The sequence below is a fragment of the Octopus bimaculoides genome, chromosome 4, assembly GCF_046866305.1.
Source record: "Octopus bimaculoides isolate indiv1 chromosome 4, ASM4686630v1, whole genome shotgun sequence".
NCBI classification, from domain to species: Eukaryota; Metazoa; Mollusca; class Cephalopoda; order Octopoda; family Octopodidae; genus Octopus; species Octopus bimaculoides.
In genome coordinates, this window is record NC_142931.1 from 106,907,192 (window position 1) to 106,924,198 (window position 17,007).

Consider the following 17,007-nt stretch of genomic DNA (forward strand, 5'->3'; position numbering starts at 1 on the left):
ATGCTCTAAAGGAAAAAAGAACAATAGTGACATTCACACAAAAACAAATAAAAGACACCAAATCCCTTCTTACGAAAGAAGGAGATGATGTCAGAATAAACATACCAAAAGATATTATAGAAATGAAAAACAAAAAGTGCATCATTTATAAACTGGTAAACACAAAAACCAGACGTGTAGAAAATGTTAGCACAGATAAAATTGAAGTTTGTCTTAGAAAAATTTGGCCTTATCAGAATCATGTCACCTGGGGAAGGAAATTTGGAACGGTGCAAGTGAGATTTCTGGATGAAAATTTAGCTAAACAATTTTCGACACTCTCTCTCCGCACAGATGACCTGGTAATGATACCGAGTTATCTAGGACAGAGAGTGACCAAAGTTATGATAAAAAATGTGCCATCGGAGGTGGACACCCAATGGCTGATATCGGCCGTGTGCCTGGAAATGGAGGAGGCAAATATTTTGGAGATTACGGTCGGAGAGGAAAAGAACTGGGGAGGGAAAAATCTGGAAATCCTTCTCCACATCACGGAGGAGGCTTCACAGAAAATTCCTCCAAACATTAGATTGGCAGAGGACCACAAGCTGTATGTGGTGGTAGAGGGCAGGCGACCTCGCTGTTACCTATGCAACAGCGAAGCACATCTGAAAAAGGACTGCCCTCTGGCCGCTAAACAAAAACAACAACAACAACAACAACAACAACAACAGAAGCAACTACCAAATACCCCCAACAGAAAAACCTTACTACCAACACCACCAGCAACACAAAAAACAACAACAGAAATATCAGCAATAACCACAACAGAAAAGACAACAGAAACTGCAAAAACAGAAGAAAAAAAAGAAAATTCCAAGACTGCCTCTCCCTCCCCCATATCACATACACCACACATAAATAACAAGCAGCCAACATCAATAAAAACAGCAACACAAACATTCACAGAAACACACACAGACGCACAAAATTTGCCGTTACCTCTTTCTGACTCCTCAGATCTCCCATCATCCGATGAAGAGAGTGGGGAGGAGTGGAAAATAGCTACGAAAGGAAAGAGGAAGCGCAGTAAGAAGAAAACAAAACAAAATGCAAACACAAACAAAGCAGGGAGATTCACATCTCCCGAAAATACTACTAACACCAATAGTAATATAAAAAAAACAATGCTAACAGCAATAGACAGTACAAACACAGAGTTGATGAATTACATCAACTCTAAAACAAACATCACAAATAACGATATCAAAACCAACAACCACCCACGTACAACACCGCCAAAACACATTAAAATTATTCATGTAACACCAGCATTACACAACACAATAAAATCCCTCTACCCCAACTCGGTAGGGGGATTCCAGAAATATTTGTGCAAGAAATTGTACAATAGCCTCCTTGGTGAAAAATCCAAGGAGGAAACAACACTTTCTAACGGTAAGTAACACTTTGTTCTTTTGTTTTGTGCTTTAAAGCACACGTATAAATAGAATCATGGTGAAGATTGGTTGTGTGAATGTGCGTGGCTTAGGGTCCCCTTGGAAACAAGGGTACCTCTTAAATGACATCAAGTCACACAATTTGGATATCATAGCCATTAGTGAGACCAGACTCCATGAACCGCGGGCCCTAAAGTCCATGTTTGGCGGACAGTTTAACATTTATTTTTCTCCCTGTCTGCCGAGGATGGGCGGTAGTGGCACGGCGGTTCTTTTTCGCAAGAGTCTGGATCTCCAAGTAAAGACGATATTTACGGACCCGGAGGGTAGACTGGTTGTCCTAGATGTGGACGGCAGCGATGGAGGCACTTTTCGGTTGCTGGCAGTTTATGTGCCTCCTTTAACAGGTCGGTCAGACTTCTTTCGACGTCTAGAAGTATTCCTGGGAACGTCTCGTCCCTTACTTTTAGTGGGGGATTGGAATGCTACCTTGGACACGCATCTAGACTACGTGGGGAGTGACAAAACTAGAAGGGGATGCAAAGGCCTCATAGACCTGCTCAGACGCTTCCAGTTGTCTGACAGGTACCGACTCGACCACCCAAATGTGCCAACGTGGACTTGGAGCAACCGCATTGGGTCGTCGAGATCGTATCTAGATAGGATAGTGTGTAGGACAAGAGATAGAGATAGTTTAGGATGTCCACAGTTCCACATAGTCAGCTACACGGATCACAAACTTGTGACGTGTACGCTAGACTTAGAAAAGGCACATAGGCAGGGACCCGGTTACTGGAAACTAAACGCGTCTTTCCCGTCGAGACAGGTTTTCAGAGACCGGATTAGCACGTTAGTAAAGAGGGCTTTGACGGGAGCCATCGTCAACAACAAATGGTGGTTTGCCCTCAAGAGAGCAGTAAGGGCGGAAGCAATAAGGTATAGCAGGGCACTAGCTGTAGAGAGGAACAGATTAGAGGGGGAGCTAGTGATAAAGTTAGAAGAGGCATTGCGAAGTGGCATCGCATCCGACGTTTTAGCGGCGAGGTTGGCCCTCGACCAACACTTCAATGCTAAACACGAAGGGTGTGCTGTCAGGGCAAGGATGCGTGCTCTGAGGAATGAAGGTGTTCGATCCGCACGAGAGGCCCGGGTGGCGGAGGCGCAGCGGGGTAACAGAGCCACCATCCGGTCTCTGGTAGACGAACAGGGGCGCGAATTGCTCGAGCCGAGCAAGATGTGCGAGGCGTTTCAGCGGCATTTTGCCCGACTGTTCGGGAGGAGTGGCGAGCGAGAAGGCAGGGTGGACTTTAGTGCCTACCTGCACAGCTTGCCACGACTCTCGGCAAGAGAGGCGGAGTGCTGCGAAGGGGTCATCACGGCGGAGGAGGTGAGGGACGCGATGGCGGGTTGCTCGACGGACAAATCTCCGGGTTTGGATGGTCTGCCCAACGAGCTTTACAACTGTATGCCAGACTTGTTTGGAGAAGTCTTGGCGGTCGTGTACTGCAACTGGCAGCAGAACGGGAGCATTCCCGGTTTTGTGAGCCGAGGAGCGGTAACGCTGCTGAAGAAAGATCCAAACAAGGGGGACGCCATAGATAACTTTAGGCCCATCACTCTGCTCAATGCAGACATGAAAATTTTGGCCAAGGTGTTAGCCAAGCGGTTGGCGCTTGTCATCGAGAAACTGGTCGGCACGGAGCAGACGTGCGCCGTGCCGGGCCGGAGCATCCATGACAACCTCCATCTGATGCGCTACATCATAGAGAGGGTAGTTAAGGAACCTGGCATGGGTGGGGCCCTGATCAATTTGGATCAATCCAAAGCTTTCGATAGGGTAGACCATCGATACTTGGAGGCCGTCCTCGAAGCGGCCGGCTTCGGTCCCGTTTTCCGCGGCTGGATGGCTGCCTTGTACACAGGCATCCGTTCGGTTGTTCGCGTCAATGGACGTCTATCGGGACCCTTCGACATTGCACGTTCGGTTCGTCAGGGATGCCCCCTGTCGCCGCTCCTGTACGTATTGACTCTCGTGCCACTACTGCGGAAGCTGGCGACGCTGAGGGGCATCCCGCGAGAACTGGGGTGCGGGACGAGCGTGTCGGCATACGCGGACGACGTCACCGTCATAGCGTCTAGCCACGAGCACATTGAGCTTGTCGGCGAGACGCTGAAAGACTACGAAGCGGTGACGGGAGCGAAAATCAACCGAGATAAGTCGGTGGGTTTGCTGCTCGGCACCTGGAGAAGCAAGCCCATACCGTCCGGCAGCGCCTCAGTAGTGGGACGCTGGACGGATGGTCCGGTCAAGTTGCTCGGAGTCTGGTTCGGTCCGGACCTGCAAACGGAGAAGAACTGGGACGAGATAACGAGTAGGGTGGCCACTCTCTGCCGGCAATGGTCCGAGAGGAAGCTGTCCCTAAAAGGTCGGGCGGAGGTGGCGAACGCGTACATCGCGTCCGTCATCGAATACCGCCTGACCGTCGTGCCTTGTCCCGATCGCGCCATCACCGAAATAGAGCGCATCCTCTTCCGCTTTTTGTGGAAAGGAAGCGTTCCGATGGTGAGGCGATCCGTTTGTTGCCAACACCCGCTGAAAGGAGGGCTGGGCATGCCGTGGTTGATGATGCGCAGACATGCGCTGAGACTGCGACATCTCCGGCTCTACGTAGACGACGGTGAGCAGGTGTGGTCGCCGTTTGTGCGACGCGCTTTCCCGAGCTGCAGTCGTGGATCAAAAAGAGGTCGAGGAATGGCGAATGGCACCGTGAGTGTCGCGTTGCTCTGCAACAACTTTGCCGTCTCGGGTCGACCTTGAGCGGCTGCATCACAACGAAGTCATTCTATAGGGGATTAGTGGAGGGCAGGTACGACGACGATCTCGGGGCGAACCTGGGCGTCGACGAGGAATACCTGACCCGCCTGTTCAGGACGACTTTCGGGCCGGGACCTATGGACAACTTCCAGAGATCCCTGGCCTGGCAGTGTTACCGAGAGGCGCTACCCGTTCGGGATAAGCTCTATAGACACGGCTCGCGAAATGCGGGGCCGACCTGCCCTAGATGCGGTCAGAGCGATGAAACCGTTCTGCACGCACTCGTGCAGTGTCCAACCATTTCGGAGCTGTGGGCTTATGTCGAACGACTGCTGTCGCGTGTGGGACGAGTCGGTTTATCAACCGAGTCTATCGTCAATATCGTCACGCCTCCTTCCTTTAAACGGGAAGGAAGAGCTGTATTTATCGTACTTGTGGCTATGGCCAAAGAATGCATCTGGTGGACGCGTCTGAAAGGATTAGAGACAAATACTTTCCTCTCTGGTCAATCTCTCATCAACTTTTTCAAGTATCACTTGAAAAGGAAGGTGAGAGTAGAGAGGCAAGTGTTGTCTAGCAAATGTTTCGCAAAAAGATGGATACATGTAGCAAGAATGGCACGTATAAATGACGAAGCCACCTTGACCATGATTCTATAAAACGTTTTAAAATTTTGTAAACAGAGAGTTACTCACGTTTCTTGCTTAAATAAAAGAAATTTTATTTAACAAAGTGTGACGCTAAAGACCGAGGTTACCGTGGTCTTTTCGTAGGTTTTTCTTTCCACGGATAACCTCCCCATTTATTGGGAATTTTTTGTATTATTTCGTATTGTTTGTAAATACCCCAAACGTTTTGCGATGTTTTTTTTTTTTTTTTTTTTTTTTTTTCATCGTTGTCCCCACTTTTGTTTTGTTTTTCTGCTTTGTTTTCGACCCCCTCGAAAAGAAAAACTCTACATTTGTATTTTGTCCCCTCTGTGTTGAGCCCTGTGTGGCTAATAAAGAAACCTATCTATCTATCTATCTATCTATCTATCTATCTATCTATCTGTCTATCTATCTGTCTATCTACCTACCTATCTATCTATCTATCTATCTATCTATCTATCTATCTATCTATCTATCTATCTGTCTATCTATCTGTCTATCTATCTATCTATCTATCTATATATCTATCTATCTATCTATCTATCTATCTATCTATCGATCGACTGACGTGTTGTCGCATCGGCCCCGAAGGTAATCGTTTTTCTGACCAGTTATAGCCCACATTTTGCTTACATTTTTGCACCCAAGGTATGTGAAGCACCCAACTTTCATTTGAGTGTCTTTCCAAGAGAGGAATTGGCCCCTAGGGACAGTTTCAACCTTAATTGAATTGTATATTTTTCTTCTCGACTTTAAAAAATGTCGAGAAATGTAATCATAGAACGCTGGTCAAATTCCTTCAAGGACCAGCATTTCCTTAGCCTTGAAACGCTAGGAGAAAAAAAAAAAGAATAACTCCTGCACGCGTACACATACAACTATAGACATGAAAAATAGTAAGAAATCAAAGGCAAACCTGAGTGACGTGGAAGTGAACGCTGCAACTATGATCGTTAACAGCCCTGTCACCAATACATCAATTGGTGGCATAATTTGCCACTGTTCAAGTTCGTTTCCACAGCGAAAAATTAGCAAAGCAATTTTCGACACTCATTCTTTGCACAGATCAGCTGATAATGATACCCAGCTATCTTTGGCAAAGAGTGACGAAGGTAACAATAAAGTATGTGCTTCTAGAGGTAGAGACCCAATGGTTGTTATCTGCCCTCTGCTTCGAAATGGAGGAAGCTAATATTTTAGAAATTTCTGTCCTTGAACAGCAAAACTGGGTAGGTAAAAAGCTCGAGATACTTCTACAGATCGATAAAGAATCGATCAATAAATTACCAACAAATATTCAATTAGCAGAAGGACACAATTTGTATGTAGTGGTGGAGGGCAGGAGGCCACAGTGTTATTTGTGCAACAGCGAAACACATCTGAAAAATGATTGTCCAACTGCCGCCAAAAAACAAGAACAGCAACAAGAACAACAACCACGACCAAAACCTGGAAGAAAACCCCTGCTACCCACACCACCTTCGACACAAAAGACAATAAAAGCAGCACCAACAATCGACAACAGAGCAACCCCTGTAAAAACACCAAGAAGTGAAGATACAGGAAGAACAAAAGAAGCGACAAAAACTGATTCCTTCTCCCCTGTATCGCATACACCTAACACAAATAACCATCAACCAACGAAAACAACAACACAACCACTTACAGAAACGCACAGAGACACTTATAACATGCCCTTACCCCCTTCCAATTCTTCAGAATTTTCGTCGGAAGACGAAAGTAGTGAGGACAGTTTAACATTTATTTTTCTCCCTGTCTGCCGAGGATGGGCGGTAGTGGCACAGTGGTACTTTTTCGCAAGAGTCTGGATCTCCAAGTAAAGACGATATTCGTAGACCCGGAGGGTAGACTCCTTGTCCTGGATGTCGAAAGTAGCGATGGGTGCGCTTTTTGACTCCTAGCAGTCTATGCATCACCTTTAACAGGTCGGCAGGATTTCTTTCGACGTCTGGAAGTATTCCTGGGAATGTCTCGTCCTTTACTTTTAGTGGGGGATTGGAATGCTACCTTGGACACGCATCTAGACTACGTGGAGAGAGACAGAAATAGACGGGGATGCAAATGCCCCAAAGACCTGCTCAGACGCTTTCAACTGTCTGACAAGTACCGACTCGACGACCCAAATGCGCCAACGTGGACATGGAGAAACTGCATTGGGTCGTGGAGATCGTATCTAGATAGTCTACTGTGTAGGATAGTAGATAGGCGGTGAGCTGGCAGAAACGTTAGCACGTTAGCAGAAACGTCTGCTGTTACGTTCTGAGTGTAAACTCCGCCAAGGTTGACTTTACCTTTCATCCTTTCGGGGTTGATAAATTAAGTACCAGTTACGCACTGGGGTCGATGTAATCGACTTAATCCTTTGTCTGTCCTTGTTTGTTTCCCCTATGTTTAGCTCCTTGTGAACAATGAAGAAATAAGATAGGAATAGCTTAGGATGTCCACAATTCCACTTAGTCAGCTACACGGATCACAAACTTGTGACGTGTACGCTAGACTTAGATAAGGCACATAGGCAGGGTCCCGGTTACTGAAAACTGAACGCGTCTTTCTCGTCGAGACAGGTTTTTAGAGACCGAATTAGCACGCTAATAAAGAGGGCTTTGACCGGAGCCATCGTCAACAACAAATGGTTGTTTACCCTCAAGAGAGCAGTAAAAGCGGAAGCAATTAGATATAGCAAAGCGCTAGCCATAGATAGAAACAGAATAGAGGGTGAGCTAGTTAAGAAGTTAGAAGAGGCAATGAGAAGTGGCATCGCATCCGACGTTTTGGCGGCGAGGTTGGTCCTCGATCAACACATCAACGCCAAACGCGTAGGGTGTGCTGTCAGGGCTAGGATTCGTGCTCTAAGAAACGAAGGTATTGGAGCCGCGTGAGAGGCCCGGGTGGAGGAGGCGCGACGGGGCAACAAAACCACCATTCGGTCTCTGGTAGAACAGGGGCGCGAATTGCTCGAGTCCAGCAAAATGTGCGAGGCGTTTCAACGGCATTTTGCCCGACTGTTCGGGACGAGTGGCGAGCGAGAACGTAGGGTGGACTTCAGTGCCTACCTGCACAGCCTGTCACGACTCTTGGCAAGAGAGGCAGAGTGCTGCGAAGGTGCCATCACGGCAGCGGAAGAGAGGGACGCAATGGCAAGATGCTCGAGGGACAAATCGCCTGGTTTGGATGGTCTGCCCTACGAGCTTTACAATTGTATGCCAGACTTGTTTGGAGACGTCTTGGCAGCTGTGTACTGCAACTGGCAGTAGAACGGGAGTATCTCCGGTTTTGTGAGCCGAGGAGCTGTAACGCTGCTGAAGAAAGATTCAAACAAGAAGGACGTAATAGATAACTTTAGGCTCATCACTCTGCTCAATGCAGACCTGAAAATTTTGGCCATGGTGTTAGCTAAGAGGTTGGCGCTTGTCATCGAGGTGACAAAGCGCAAGGTCGACAAAGCACAAGGTCGACAAGGTCGACAAGGCGCAAACGTGCGCCGTGCCGGGCCGGAGCATCCATGACAGCCTCCATCTGATGCGATTACATCGTAGACAGGGTAGTTAAGGAACCTGGCATGGGTAGGGCCCTGATCAATTTGGATCAATCGAAAGCTTTCGATAGGGTAGATCATCGATACTTGGAGGCTGTCCTCATAGCAGCCGGTTTCGGTCCCGTCTTCCGCTGCCTTGTACAGAGGCATCCGTTCGGTGATTCGCGTGAATGGGCGTCTATCGAGACCTTTCGACATTGCACGTTCGGTCCGTCAGGGATGCCCTCTCTCGTCGCTTCTGTACATATTGACTCTCGAGCCACTACTGCGGAAGCTGGCGACGCTGAGGGGCATCCTGCGAGAACTGGGGTGCGAGACGAGCGTGTCCGCTTTCGCGGACGATGTCACCGTCATAGCGTCTAGCCACGAGCACATCGTGTTGTGCGGCGAGACGCTGAAAGACTACAAAGCGGTGACGGGAGCGAAAATCAACCAGGAAAAGTCGGTGGGCTTGCGGCTCGGCACCTGGAGAAGCAAGCCCATGCCGTTCGGCACCACCTCAGTAGTGGGACGTTGGACGGAAGGGCCGGTCAAGTTGCTCGGAGTTTGGTTCGTTCCGGACCTGCAAACGGAGAAGAACTGGGACGAGATAACGAGTAGGGTGGCCACTCTCTGCTGGCAATGGGCCGAGAGGAAGCTGCCCCTAAAAGGTCGGGCGGAGGGGGCGAACACGTACATCACGTCTGTCATCAACTACCGCCTGACCATCGTGCCTTGTCCCGAAACTGGAACGCATCCCCTTCCGCTTCTTGTGGAAAGGAAGCGTTTGCTGCCAACACCTGCTGAAAGGAGGGCTGGGCATGATGATGCGCAGACATGCGCTGAAGCTGCGACATCTCCAGCTCTACGTGGACGACGGTGAACAGGTGTGGTCGCCGTTTGTGCGGCGCGCTTTCCCGCAGCTCGTCTCCATGACCGAGCTGCAGTCGTGGATCAAGAAGAGGCCGAGGAAGGGCGAATGGCACCGTGAGTGTCGTGTTGCTCTCCAGCAACTCTGCCGTTCCGGGTCGACCTTGAGCGACTGCATCACAACCAACGCATTCTATAGGGGATTAGTAGAGGGGAGGTACGACGAAGATCTCGGGGTGAACCTGGGCGTCGACGAGGAATACCTGACCTGCCTGTTCAAGATGACTTTCGGGCAGGGACCTATGGACAACTATCCAGAGATCCCTGGCCTGGCAGTGCTACCGAGAAGCGTTACCCGTTCGGGATAAGCTCTACAGATACGGCTCGAGAAACACGGGGCCGACCTCTCCGTTATGCGGTCAGAGCGATGAAACCGTTCTGCACGCACTCGTGCAGTGTCCAACCATTTCCGACCTGTGGGCTTATGTCGAACCACTGCTGTTACGTGTGGGACGAGTCGGTTTATCAGCCTAGTCTATCGTCAATATCGTCACGCCTCCTTCCTTCAAACGGAAAGGAAGACTTATCGTACTTGTGGCTATGGCGATAGAATGTATCTGGTGGACGCGTCTGAAAGGATTAGAAACAAAAACTTTCCTCTCTGGTCAATCTCTCATCAACTTTTTCAAGTATCACTTGAAAAGGAAGGTGAGAGTAGAGAGGCAAGTTTTGTCTAGCGAATGTTTCAAAAAAAGAATGTAGCAAGGATGGCACGTATGAATGACGAAGCCACCTTGAGCATGATCCTATGAACCGGAAAAAAAATTTAAAACAGAGAGTTACTTGTAAATAAATGTGTTAACATGTAACATTATTGCCCGAGGTTACCGTGATCTTTTCGTAGGTTTTTCTTTCCCCGGATAAACCTCCCCATTTCTTGGGAACTTTTTGTACTATTTCGACTTTTTTGTGTATATCCCGAACGATTTCGATTCCTTTTGATCGTTGTCCCTACTTTTGTTTCTTTTTAATTGTTTTCGCCCCACTCGAAAAGAAAAACTCTACATTGTAATTGTCCCCTCTGTGTTCAGCCCTGTGTGGCCAATAAAGAAAGTTATCTATCTATCTATCTATCTATCTATCTATCTATCTATCTATCTATCTATCTATCTGGGCAAATCGAAAATTAAAATTAGCAAAACAACAAAAATCAAAAGAATGTAGACATGGAATGTATTAGCTTGGTGCTCAGTATAAGATGGGAAAAAAATTGGGTGCATAACGTTTCGAGCATTGCACTTCGTCAGAATGAAGAGAGAGGAAAGGCCTAGAGAAGGAAAACTGCAAGAAAAGCACGTGCGTGGTTAAACACACACACATTTAGAAGCATGAAATAAGTCGTTTTTGACGGTGTAACTCGAAGCAAATAAAGCTATAAATAATAGCGTGTAAATATTAGGTTAAAAGCTCATTGATTACAAAAGTTGAAAGATGCCCGTGGGGCTTGAATTCATATCTATAAACATGACAGGCATTATACTATTGTACTGAAGGATTTCTTCATTTCACGAGCCAAGGGGTTTATAATCCAATATTTATATATTATCTATAGCTTTATCTATTAAAAACGATTGATACGATGTCTCGCGAAGTTTTTACATTCTTATGATGTAAACTTACAATTCTCGCTGCTAAAAGCGAATCTGTCAAAGCAACCGCGAATATTGGACGTGGTTCATTAAAATGCATATAAATGTCAAAATATAACGTAAAATATTATATATATATATATATATATATATATATATATATATATATATATATATACACATATATAAATAATATTTAATAATAATTTAATGGAAAATAAAATAAAATGTACGGTTACTCACCAATAATGAATGATATTGATTTAAGACGATGATGATGAAAATAATGAAGGTAATGATTGCACAGCAAAGAAAATTTAAAGCTCTTCAGGTGACGCCTCTTCTTCAGGTGTTTTAAGGGATGTCGTATCTTTGTGCAAGCTTTCTTGGTGGGCTTGAGGAACGTTGTGATACGAAGTTGCTGACGTTGTTTCTTGGTGGTGAGGAAAACTTTATATGTCTGCATGGCAGCCTCGATGACCGAACCATATAGGGATCTCATGCTTCCGCCTTCCCTTGCAATTCCTTTGCTGTCCTTAAAAGGTCGGACAGACGTTCGATTGCTAGGCCCACCTCATCCTCCTCTTCCTCTGGATCTGGCGCTTCCTCCTCTTCTTCGCTGGCAGACTTCGTTAATTCCAACAAATCTTCGTCAGTCAGGGTTTCAGAGTGGGCATCGATGAGGTCGTTGACCTCAACTTGTGTGATGTCGTCAAAACCTTTGCCAGTTTCACCGCATTGTTGACAGCCTCGTGCTGAATATCTTCAGATAAGAAGCCCCCGTAGTCCTGGACACACTCTCTGGCCACACCTTCTTCCAGCATGCGATGAGGGTCTTTTTTTCATGTCTTTTACAGTGTGGATGACCGACAGGCACGTTGCAATCGTGAAGTTACGCCAGTACTCATTTAACTTGAAATTCTCGTCCGAATCCACTGCGTTCACAAAGTGTTGGAAAGAGTTCCGAGTGTAAAGTGCCTTGAAGGCACGGATCACGCCTTGATCCATAGCCTGGATGAGGGATGTGGTGATGGAAGGGAGAAACTTGACTTGAACTCCCTCGTGATTCAAATCCAAAGCGTGGCCACCAGCATTATCCATAACAAGCAACACCTTGAATTCCATGCAAACATTTTGGAGGTATTCCTTGGTTTGGGGGATGAAGCATTGGTGGGACCAATTCAAAATTGAGTTTTTGGCAATCCAGGCCTTGGGGTTGTGCATTCAGTGGACAGACAGCAGATTTTATTCTTATTTTAGAACCCTCAGGTTCGCGGACTTGTAAGGTAAGTCCTGGTTTCATCATGAAGCCAGCAGCATTGCCACATGCAATTAGCATCAATCTGTCCGTCTATGCCTTAAATGCTGGGACTCTGGCTTCGTCCTTCATGATGTAAGTTGTGGAAGGCATCTTCTTCCAGAATAATCCAGTCCGTCCATACTGAAAACCTGTTCTGGTTTGTATCTCTTGTACTCGATGATCTACCTGAAGGTCTCGAGGTACTTCTCGGCGGCTTTGTTGTCGGCTGATGCTGTCTCACCATGCAGGGAAACACACTTTATTTCAAACCGTTTCTGGAAACGGTCAAACTATCCCTTGCTGGTTTGAAAATCTTCGGACTCCGGTGCTGTCAATGGTTACGGTTCTTCGGTGTCTTCTGTCCCGTTTCCTGTGTCGAACTGCTGGTATAATTTCCGCGCTTTCTCGCGGATGATGTTACCGCTCAAGGGGATGCTTTTCTTCTTGCAGTCAATGATCCACAATGCCAAAGCAGACTCCATCCTGACGAAGTGCTTATTTCTCACTATCGTTATCTTTTTGGCACTTTCACAGAAACTTACTGCTACAGTAATCCTGATCGCCACCTCCTTCTTTATGTAGCGTATGGTGCTTTCATCGACAACATAATAGTGATCTACTGCAGCATATTCAGCAGTTGAGCCTTGTCATGGAGCGTCATAACCTTTTTCTGGCGCTTAGGTTCACTGCCAGAAGCCTGAAAAAGTGTAGGGCGTTTGGGCGGCATCTTAGGGCTTTAATAAAACGCTGCGAAAAACACGATGCTCAACAAAATACTGAAGATAAAAAAGAAAAAAAATCCTACAAAAAAACAAAAAATCCTACAAAAAAAATCTCCATTGCGTCTAATATGCGCATACCATCAATGGGAGATTGAGCAGAGATTAAAAATAATCATGGGTTTAAAAAATTTAGTTTGTATTACCACTAAATACAGTAATCTATACTATACTATAATAATAACAGAGAGAGAGAGAGAGAGAGCGAGAGAGAGAGAGAGAGAGAGAGAGAGCGAGAGAGAGAGAGAGAGAGAGAGAGAGAGAGAGAGAGAGAGAGAGAGAGAGAGAGAGAGAGAGAGAGAGAGAGAGGGACTAGCAAGTAACCTAATTTGAATGACATTAAAAATTATTCTGTTGAAATAAACATTGTGTATGATCAAATATAGCGATGATTTAAAAAAAAGCGCTGGTAGTCGTTATACTAATTAGGAAGCTTTGGTTGAAAGCAAGAATTAGAGATACAAGATACAGTGTATTTGTATCTAAAAAAAAAAAAAAATCAAGCGTTAGCCTTAAAAAGTGTGAAAAAGTATATATTGCCACGAAAAATGCCATAAGAAGTCGCGGACGATATTTACGATTCTGCGAATATGCGATGGTTTCCGCAAACGATTATTAGTTCTGCGAAAAAGCGGGTCCGCAAATGCCGAACCGCGAAAGAGCGGAGGTTACATTGTATATATATATATATATACACACACATATATATATATGTCTTTTTTTTATATATATCTAACGACTTTCTCACTGATAATGCCATCCCTGTATATTGTACAAATGTAATTCTTTTTCCTCCAAATGAATTGCAGTTCATATTAGAGACTCCGATGAAGCTATAGGCACTCAACTAGGAATCCACTGCATCTTATAGCATAAACAGCTGTAAGCTAATAAGTTCATAACATAGCCATTATTTTTCCTGTGTCATCTGTTTATCATATATATATATATATATATATATATATATATATATGATATAGAAACACTACTCAACTACATATAAGCACATACATTTTTTTAGAACTCTGTATCCCGTAACTTTTATATTTTTGCTGTTTTACGAATTGTTTTTTTTATTTGTACGTCTGATGCAACGGAAATTTCTATTCTGCAAAATGTCGAAAATGAAAGAGTTACGTATCTTTCGTGCATTCGCTCAGTGACTTGAATAGCTTATTATGTTATGATGACAAATTCGTATTTCAGACAATAAACTTCGGGATAACCGATAACGCAAATCATTTTGTTGTTTAATGAAAGAAATGAAAGGCAATTAAATGAAGGAAATGAAAAACTGAATACTTGATTTCTTACCAAATCCCAAATAAAATCCCTAAAGCAAACGTTTACATAGGAATGTAATGTTAAGATACAGCGTGCAAGTACGAGGGTATGTCTGTGTATATTCTAATACAAAACTGGTTTGTATGTTTGTATGTATTATGAATATGTGAAGCATACACATACAAACATGCATGTATACACAATGTACAAAAGTTTTCCAAAGAAACCTACCAAAAAAAGGCTGTTCCTTTCTCTCACTCTCTCATTCATGAACACCTCACTTTAAAAAGAAGAGAAGGGAAGTTGTGAAGGATCATATTTTGACCATCACAACTCATGATAAGTTTGTAAGGTTGAGCAGGGGAGCTGTAAAAGGTAGTATATTTGTCAAAAAAGAAGGGAAACCGTAAATGGTAATATGTTTGTAAGGAAGAGAAGGGACATTGTAAATGGTCTTATGTTTTTAAAGAAGAGAAAGAATCTATAAAAAGTTGTGTGTCTTTTTAAAAAAATCTGAAGAGAAACCCAGTTCAGAAAAATGTGCCAGGCAAAACTGAAGAGAATAAGATTACTAAAAAGTACTCTAATATCGTGTTAAATAAAATAATGGAAATCAGAAATTTAGACCAAATACAAACTTTTTAATTTCCTAGCAATTAATAAGCTTGACAGAACAATGCACACAAATGAAACAAAAGGTTAAGAAAATTATTGACTCATTAGATGAATGCTTAAAATAATCAAATACAAAAATGAGAGGGTAGACATCAACATTCAAGGTAGCAAGACTGGACAAGGAAAGCAAATATAACGATTGCATCTACAATAGAGGACCTAAAAGCCAACAGAAGGACTCATTTGCAATTAGAAATTTATACACATATCGACTGTAGGAATACAAAGGTATGTAGCGAAGAGAAATAAAAGAAACTAATTTAAACATGAACAAAGTGAAAAACTATTTTATATTTCAAAAATATATAACTATAAAGCAAAGGATGACGAAACAGATAGCTGTGAAGAGGATACAGAAACAACAGAAACTACATATTTTTTTAAATATATATATCTTAAGATTTCCGACTGTCCAATCACTGGTTTACTGCATTAAAAAAACCCTGAAAAACTATATTGAAAACGGAGTTATATAATGTCATAATAAGACATTTGCAAGAAAGTCCCTACATGGCTAAATCTTGTCAAGATTGAGAGTAAGCTGATAAAGCGGAAGTGAATAGAAAGTAGCACTTGTTACGAGGTACAGGGTTCAAAACTGCCACCAGAAATTATCAAAACATATAACAAGTAACTGCAGAATATGAGGAAATTGTGAAGAGGCAATCGGTTACCTGGTATATCTTTTATCTTTTACTTGTTCCAGTCATTTGACTGCGGCCATGTTGGGGCACCAACTTGAAGGGTTGTAGTCGAATAAATCGACCTCAAGACTTAATTTTTTAAAAATCTGGTACTTGTTCTTTCGCTCTCTTTTGCTGAACCGCCAAGTTTCGGGGACGTAAACACACCAACACTAAGTGTTGTCTTCGCTGCGTCGTTATTGAAAACAGTTGGTTCTTCCTGATCGAAATCCACTCTAAAGATCAAAATCACCGTTTTTAGATCAGGATATACAATACATGTTTTTCCTTACACGTACTGCATTGTTGTTCTTAGGAAATTCGCAAAGCATGCAATGTCGAATATGCAGCTCACTAAAGTCTTTATCTTCCATAGGCTATTGGACAGAGCATAAATACATAGCGCGTGTCCACAATAATATGTAATTAACCCAATACAGACTAGTTGATTGCAAGGATACCTTTTGTTAGGTTGTAAACTATTTAGTTTGGCATGAGGTCAGACTGTTTGTTGGAAAATACATTACTTTCGGTACTCCCATATATATATATATATATATATATATATATATATATATATATATATATATATATCTTTTATCTTTTACTCGTTTCAGCCATTAGACTGCGGCCATGCTGGGGCACTGATTTGTAAACTTTTAACCGAATGAATCGACCATAGTACATTTTTAAGCATGGTATTTATTCTATTGATCTGTTTTGCCGAACTGTTAAGTAACAGAGGCGTAAATATTCCAATGCCGGTTGTCAAGCGATGGTGAGACACACACGCACGCATACACACACACACACACACACATACACACGACGGGTGTCTTTCAATTTCTGTGTGCCAAATCCACTCACAAAATTTTGGTCGGCCTGCGACTATAACAGGAGAGACTTGCCCAAAGTATCATACAGTGAGACTGAACCCGGAACCATGTGGTTGGGAAGCAAGCTTCTTACCACACAGCCACACCTATAGACACATATACAGACATGAGGGAGTTATAGCTTTCATAAATTAGAAACTGTGTCGTTATTGTGAATTAGTAACAGATAAGAGATGGTACATAAATACAAGAAAAGGTGCTGAGATAGATGAAGAAAACATACTCTGTGACATGCCATTTCATACATTTCGGGAGATAAAGGCCAATTGTCCGGATATTCTTGTGAATACATTCAGGTAAAGATGTGTCTTTTATTCGATGTCTCAATTCTAACAAACGACTATATATCAGGTCATCCCATAAGTTCTGTACGATTTTACTTTTTTAAAAATTGAATGAAATTTAATAGTATTTTAGAATGTCTAATGGAAT